We start from the raw sequence: 7,092 nt of genomic DNA, 5'->3' as shown, positions 1-7,092 counted from the left end.
TCTTTTGTCCCTCCTGAAATTTTTCAATTAATATATGAAAAGTGGGCGAATTTAACTGGTTTCAAAGTAAATTCTGACTAATTCTCAGCTACAATCCGTTCTACTTTGATTCTACTATTTAGTTAATCGTCTCCAGAAGGATAAAGAATCGCCTTTTATCCAAAAATGATTCAAAATAAAAAATTTTCACAAGTACTCAAGTCCAAGGAACAGTGCAATTTTACAAGGTGTAAAAAACTTACGCCTATATATACAGGATCTTTTTTCAAACGGGAGCCGCATGAAGTTATATGTAATTTTGTTTTGCTGTTCATTCCTAAAAGGAGCGCTGACTTATTCTCGTATTCATTTTGAAACGAACAACAAAATTAGCCTTTTTGCTCTCTCAGTTATGTATAAAATTTGTTGTAAATAGTATGAGACTATATCCACAACTGTCTAAAAAAAACATATGGCGAGGTACTGTTATTATTTTTGCCTCTATCAGATTTTATACCTACTTAAGAAAGTGAAAGAGGCTAAAATACTGACCAAGGAGAGAAAGAATTAATTTGGACCGTAGTCTTTCAAAGTTATTTCCAAAACACAGTTTCTAAATATTCACTGAAGCATAATTTGTCCCTTGTAAATCTTACCCAAGAGTTATAAAAGTAGAACTGGAGTGTTGTGATTTTCCGGCTTAAATCAAATTTCTAAATCGGTAAGCTCTTTGTTAGTACCTTCTGAACGTCATGGCACAACTAAAGATTTAGAGTCAAAAATATCTCCGAGCCTAAGCTGCACCATAACACCAAACTCCAAAACGCTAACAAATGCGGAAGATGGTAAGTGTGGAAGCGAATCCTTGAAAGACTTAGTGGATTTCATTTGTTTTCCGCTGATGTCTTGGGTCGTCTACTATACCGGAACTGAATTTTTGTAACCATCATCGAACCATTAGAGGTAGTGTTTTTATTCCTCGATGTGTTTGTGTACTTAGATGACATTTTCTTGCTTCTGTTAATTAGAAAACACCACCAGTGTTTGTTACATAACTTTTGAACTAATACTAATAAAAAAGGAAAAAGTTCATGTACTGAATTTACAAAAATCACACGCAAGATTTTTGGAGCAAAGTAATTCCCTCTCCCATCTGTGACTTTAACGTGGCCCGTTCTATAAAAAAGACCTGTAAATTAAAAGAAAATAAATATTAATAAGTTTAATTCTTATTTAATTTATTTTTAAAAAACAAAAAAAACACAATACATATAAATTTATATTATAAATTTAAAAAAATAGATTAATTAATATTTAAAAAAATTAATTAATCATACGACCATTCTAAAATATTTAATATATATATTAAATTATATATAAAAAAAAAAAAAACTCTTAAAGCAATACCAGTGTATGCCTGATGGTTAGAAATAATACTCTATACCATAAAAAAAAGAAAAAAAAAACTTTAAAACAATTTTCTTATTAGTGTTTTTATTAATTGTAAAAAAAATGAAAATTTTTGAAAAATGAAAAAATATACATATTTCTTGAAATGATTTATTTTACAAAAAAAATATAAAAAATAAAAACTATATATATATATATTAATTATTGTATATTATATATTTAAAAAAATTAAAATAATTAGATGTTTTATTAATGAGTTTAGGGTCAGGTGTTGTTTTTGATAGTTTTTTCAAAGCGAATCGAAAATTTAAGAGCCTGTTGTATAACAACCTTTTTTCTACGAAAATTTTCTTTCTTCTCTTTCAATGGACGTTCCGCTCAATTAAGAAATTTCCAATCTCCCCTGAAAGAATCCCCAGCTATGAAAATTTTTGTCACTTGTTAGCCAGCTGTTTTAAAATAACTGTCAAATACTACGCCTTATCCTAGACCGATAATTATCAATATTTTTCTGTTTGTTCTCCTTTTATTTTGTATAGAAAGAAAATCGTAAATTAATTATTTAAAAAAATAGTTAATAATATTATTATATTTATTTAGCTAAGTAATTATTAATTAATTATTATTAAGAGAAAAGAGTTTAAAAAAAATTTAACATAAAATATTTAAATGAAAAAATACAAAAAAAAAAAAAAAAAAAAATTATATATATATTTAAAAAATAAAAATAATACAAAAAAAAAAACTGAAAAAAAAAAAATAAATAAATGTAATTTTCCGTTACATTTTTTTTTCATGATAATTATGTAAAAAAAATAATATTGGAAGATATCAGAAATTTTTCTTTTTGCAAATTTGAAGATTTTTCTTGAAAAATAAAAAAAATGCTTTATTATTTTTTTTGTTTATGATTTTTTTTCTCTTAATATTTTTCGTTTTCAAGCACGCTGTGTCACGTGATTTTGAGTGAACAATACGTTTTGATAAAATTTGAAATCCATCTTCAGGCATCAAACTCGAATGATGATTTTTCAATCAAATCGAATAATTTTAAAAGAATAGAAAAATTTTTCATTGGTTAAAATACTGAAATAAGAACCAATTTCTAGAGAACAAATTAAGGAAGAGTTCTGTCATCTTCGTTTAGTATTTAGGCGACATTTTATTGGGTATTTTGAATTAAGCCACCTTTAGGATAATATGTTCGGATCAGCGTGTGCTAAGTTCTAGGGATTGTTAGTCGAGGTGAGTATTTCATATTCCCATTTTTTGCTGAAAATTAAAAGATGATGAAAAGTTGTTAAAATTAGCAAGAAAACTGTTAAATCTTACGAAAAATTAAGCTTAAAAAAACATTATACTTAAATTTCCCAACCGTTATAACTTCCAAAGCTTTTCTTGCTGAAGTTGGTTCATCTAGTCAAGGAGACTGACCCGTAATTATGTCTGGATTCTACGAGAATCCAGACATAATTCTACAAATCTTTCGCAATGAACTACCATCGTAATCTGAAGCCTTTCCCGTATTTTTTTTGCACACTTGTTAATATTTTTTTGCATTTCTTTCCAGAAAACGAACTGTAGTCAAGGGTACGAATCAATTCAAGATCGTAAGACCCCCAACCCGAGTATTGTATTTCTCTAATTCACAACGCCGGACAGTAGTGTTTACTGTTTCCTCCAACGAAAGTTGTTTATTTGTGTTTGGATTGGATAGAGTGATGTGTTACCCATTAGGTGGAGTAGGCAACTGACCCCGAATTGGCTAGGGGCCCCGGGGAAAAGTCAAAAGACAAAAATGACTAATTTGTAAGAGAAAGCGCCGAGTTGATTTAAGAAGAGTAAAAAACCAAGTAGGGAGGAAAGGGAAATTTTAATGAAAAGGCAAAACGGCGCTGTCTAATTTCCACATTCTCCGAATCCGGCACTGATTGGATAATCGGGGATCAATTTCAAGGTATTTGTTTTTCAATGTCTTCAGCATTTTATTGAACTGGTATTTTGTACTGTTTAAGATTCAGAAATCGATTTTTATTCGTTGGGTTGGGTGAAAAAAGAGGTCCAAATTTAGTAAATTTTCCAGGGTAGTCTCTAAGCACGTGACACATGTGTATCAATTTTAAAAACGTTCAACATATTTTACATTTTCCAAACAAAAAATATATAGAAAATAAAGCATTGAAAATTTTCTTATTTTGTAGACAAGAATCTAAAAAAAAAATTATATCATGTAGATTTTTTCTGAAATTACCGTTTTTTCTCTATTTGCTGTTAGCTCAAAATATATATTTTAGATAGCGAGTTAAAAACAAAGAACGGTTTAATATACATAAATAGAATACAATTTTCTCGAAATTTTCTTTGTGCCAAATGATGAAAAATATATTAAATAAATTAAAAAAAATTTTATTAAGAATAATATTTATAGTGAAAATGATTTTAAGAAAATATTATTAAAAAAACACTTCTCTAAATGTTGTGTTATGTCTTCCAATTTATTCAAATTTTTTAATTTGTGCTTTTTGCTTCTAAAGTTTTTCTTTTAAAACTTTTCTCCAAATTTTCATTTTAAAATGAGGATTGACTTTCCCGAAAAAAAACTCTGTTACTTATTTTAAAAAAATATCTCAAATCTCTTCTTATCAACTGTGTATTTTTATAATTATATGAGAAATCAAAGAAAATCAGTTTAAGGATTTAATAAAAATTTGTAGATTCATTTCAATTTAATAGCAATTTTTATTCTTTTTTAATTTTTATACCCAAGAAATAAGTTTTTTTTTGTATTTGATCAGGAAAATTGGATTTCAAGAAGGATGAAACAGAAGTACATATTTTGAAAAATTGTTTTATTGATATCAAGTAGAGGCCGTCAATTTTCGGTCAAGTAAGGGATATAGCAATGAAAAAAATAAAAAAAACCATTCCTCGAGCCATAAAGTTGTTGGTTGAAATACAGACAAAAAAATATCGGATCAAAATTACGTTTGATTTCCAATTATAGTGACTTGGCAAGTAATATCTCGAAAACTATAATCCAGGCTAGTAAAAACATCGAGAAATGATTTATAATACAACCGATAAAAAATTTTTTTGTCGATTTTTGCGATTTTTACAAAAGGGTACCCCGAAAACTATTTCTTGTTTTCGATTTTAATAAAAAATCATTTTTTAACGTTATTAGACTCCAAAAATAACGATAAAGTCGTTGAAAATTGGATTAGATTTACGCCATTCCGGAATACAACCTTATCGGAATAGATCCGGAGAAAATAGACCGAAAATTTTATACTAGACTCGGAGTATTCTTGTAATTATGAGTTGGTTGGCTTGAGTTTTTCGAATATAGAGGATTTGGTTGGGTTCTGAAGTTTTTAGCCCTTGCGTTCAAAAAAAGAACACTATTACAGAAATTTTTTGCCGTCTGTTTTTTCCCGATTTTGGCGAGGGCCTTTAATGAAAATCATGTTTATCATATTTTAATGAAAATCGAGATTTGTTTGCTTATAGCTTCCAACATAAGGTCTTCCCGTATACGATTGTTGAATTTACAGGAATTGCTACAAGAACTTCTTGATTCCAAACACATCTATGTTATACAGCCAACATATATGTAAATACAGTTGCCTAAATCGCAGTAATCCGAGTAATACATGTAAAGGTAACCCGTATATTTATGTGTAGACGATTTAATTGATGTTGATGATTCATAGCAAAACCGCTAGATGCTTAGAATTAAAAGATTTACTAAGGAAAAAGACGACAACCTGTCCGTATAAACTAAACAGAGACAACGTTATACCATTATGATAAAGTAAGAAAAAGCAACTTATACATAGTCTGGCTTAAGAAAGTAAGTTAAGTAGACGCCTATTATCAAACATAAAGTTTAAAAAAAAAATAAAACACCGTGTCTGTTCGTACGCTAGCATAATATTTTCATCTTGCATTTGTTAAGATGTTTTTATCTGGAAAATTTATCAATAAATATCGCTTCGTATTAAAAAAAAACTTCGTATTTGGGTTTGAGAAATAATTGGAAATTCTAACGAAACTATGTAAGTCTTTTACTTGAATGTTCGATACTTTCTTCATACAATCCGTGGAAGCGCACTGCAGGAAAATCGCTGGAAAACTTAAAAATTTTAATGCAAATCTTGGAAACATACAAGCATATTTCTTGCCAAATTTTAAATTAAATTTGGAGGAAATTTACCATCATATTATATGAATTTCGATGAAATAAGTAGAAAATTTTGTTGCGCTTCTAGCCATAAATATAATTATTGGGTGAAAGGTACCTCCCTCCTGACCCTACTTGGTCTACTGCTGAGTTTGGAATAATTTTGGATAAAGCTCTCTATAATTTAAGAAAAGTTGAACTTTAAAACTAACAGAATCGTAATCAATTTATTTGTGGAACAATTCACGAAATATCTCCCAAATAAATGTCTGTGAAAATTAACTCTTAAAACACTTTAAGCAACAAATATATATAAGTTACGCAATAAGAATTATCGTGGAAGCGATGTGCTCTAAATTTGAATTTAAAAGCAGAAAGTAAATTTTAATGAACTAAGTATTTTTATGGAGTCAGATATACACATTTTTGTAGGAGTCACAAATTTAAAATGTCCAGGAAATTGGATTTATTACGGGGTAAGTTTATTTTCTATTTCCCCAAAGGTGAAAATTCATTCTTGATTGATTGGTTCTTAATGTATCGGCAAGTAATTTTTGGTTAATTTTTCTGAGATCGATTTTATTCGAATTTGATTCAATTGAAGATTTTCCTAATGTAATAATAATAAAAATAATAATTAACCTTCGTTTCTGTGACATATGCCTATAACAGAGGCCACCCACATCATTATATGCGTATATATACAATTACAATTTATGATGTGGGTGGAATCGATTACTTCGTTCTTAACCAAGCGACGATAATGTGGTCAATTCTACCGCCCCCATTAATTATAATTGTTCACATTGCCGCTGCCTGGTCTCGAACCCGCAACCTCCCAGTCAGTAGCGAAACGGTCAAAGACTAACGTCTTAGACCGCTCGACCACTGAGTCGGTTGAGGTTTTCCTAATGTGTTTTTGGCAACGTGAGCTGTTGATTATTAACGCTACCATGTAAAGATCTGTTTCGGAAACTTTGTTCCATCTCGCTTCAACTGACTATAACATACATATATTCAAAAGGTAAAGTATAAAATTGTGACTCCTTATCTAACTAATGTACAAATTCCAAACTCACAAATCTTGTTTTAAAATATATAGTAAAAGACGCTTCGAGTGAATAACAATATTTAGTTTTTAGTTGCATCTTTCACTCACTTAATACAAGAAGTGTTTCAACCGAGAACTCTCTGAAAAAGGATTTGTGTTTTTGTTTCAATTTTTGTTTATAACAAAATAATTTGTGATCAATTTTTTTTTTGTGTGACATTATACAATTTAATTTGTGTGATTTGTTTTGAAATTTTATGCGTGTGACCAGTGTGTAAGTTTTGTAACTGAATTATTATTATTATTGATTTGTTGTGATTTTTAAGTGAAGAATTTCTTGGTATTGAAAGATTGTAGTGTTGTTTATTTTTATTAAAGGTAAGGTTAAGTTGTTTTTATAATCAATTTTCTGTTGTTTTGAAGAAATCAGATCAATTTAATTGATTTATTATTTAGTTAATCAATCATT

General features: G+C 28.7%; 1 protein-coding gene across 5 annotated transcripts in view; it reads left to right on the top strand.

Annotated features, from left to right (window-relative positions):
• Positions 1–6,855: 6,855 nt before the first annotated feature.
• The window catches only part of LOC123299001 (interference hedgehog-like), a 123,227-nt gene continuing 122,990 nt past the window's right edge, over positions 6,856–7,092 (top strand). For all 5 annotated transcript variants that reach the window (XM_044881112.1, XM_044881111.1, XM_044881115.1 and 2 more), the window contains exon 1: positions 6,856–7,001. The gene's annotated coding sequence lies outside the window, so the exon portion shown is untranslated. The remainder of the gene's footprint in view (positions 7,002–7,092) is intronic.

This window comes from Chrysoperla carnea, chromosome 4 (genome assembly GCF_905475395.1).
Source record: "Chrysoperla carnea chromosome 4, inChrCarn1.1, whole genome shotgun sequence".
NCBI lineage: Eukaryota > Metazoa > Arthropoda > Insecta > Neuroptera > Chrysopidae > Chrysoperla > Chrysoperla carnea.
This window is presented reverse-complemented; position numbering and strand designations above follow the sequence as displayed.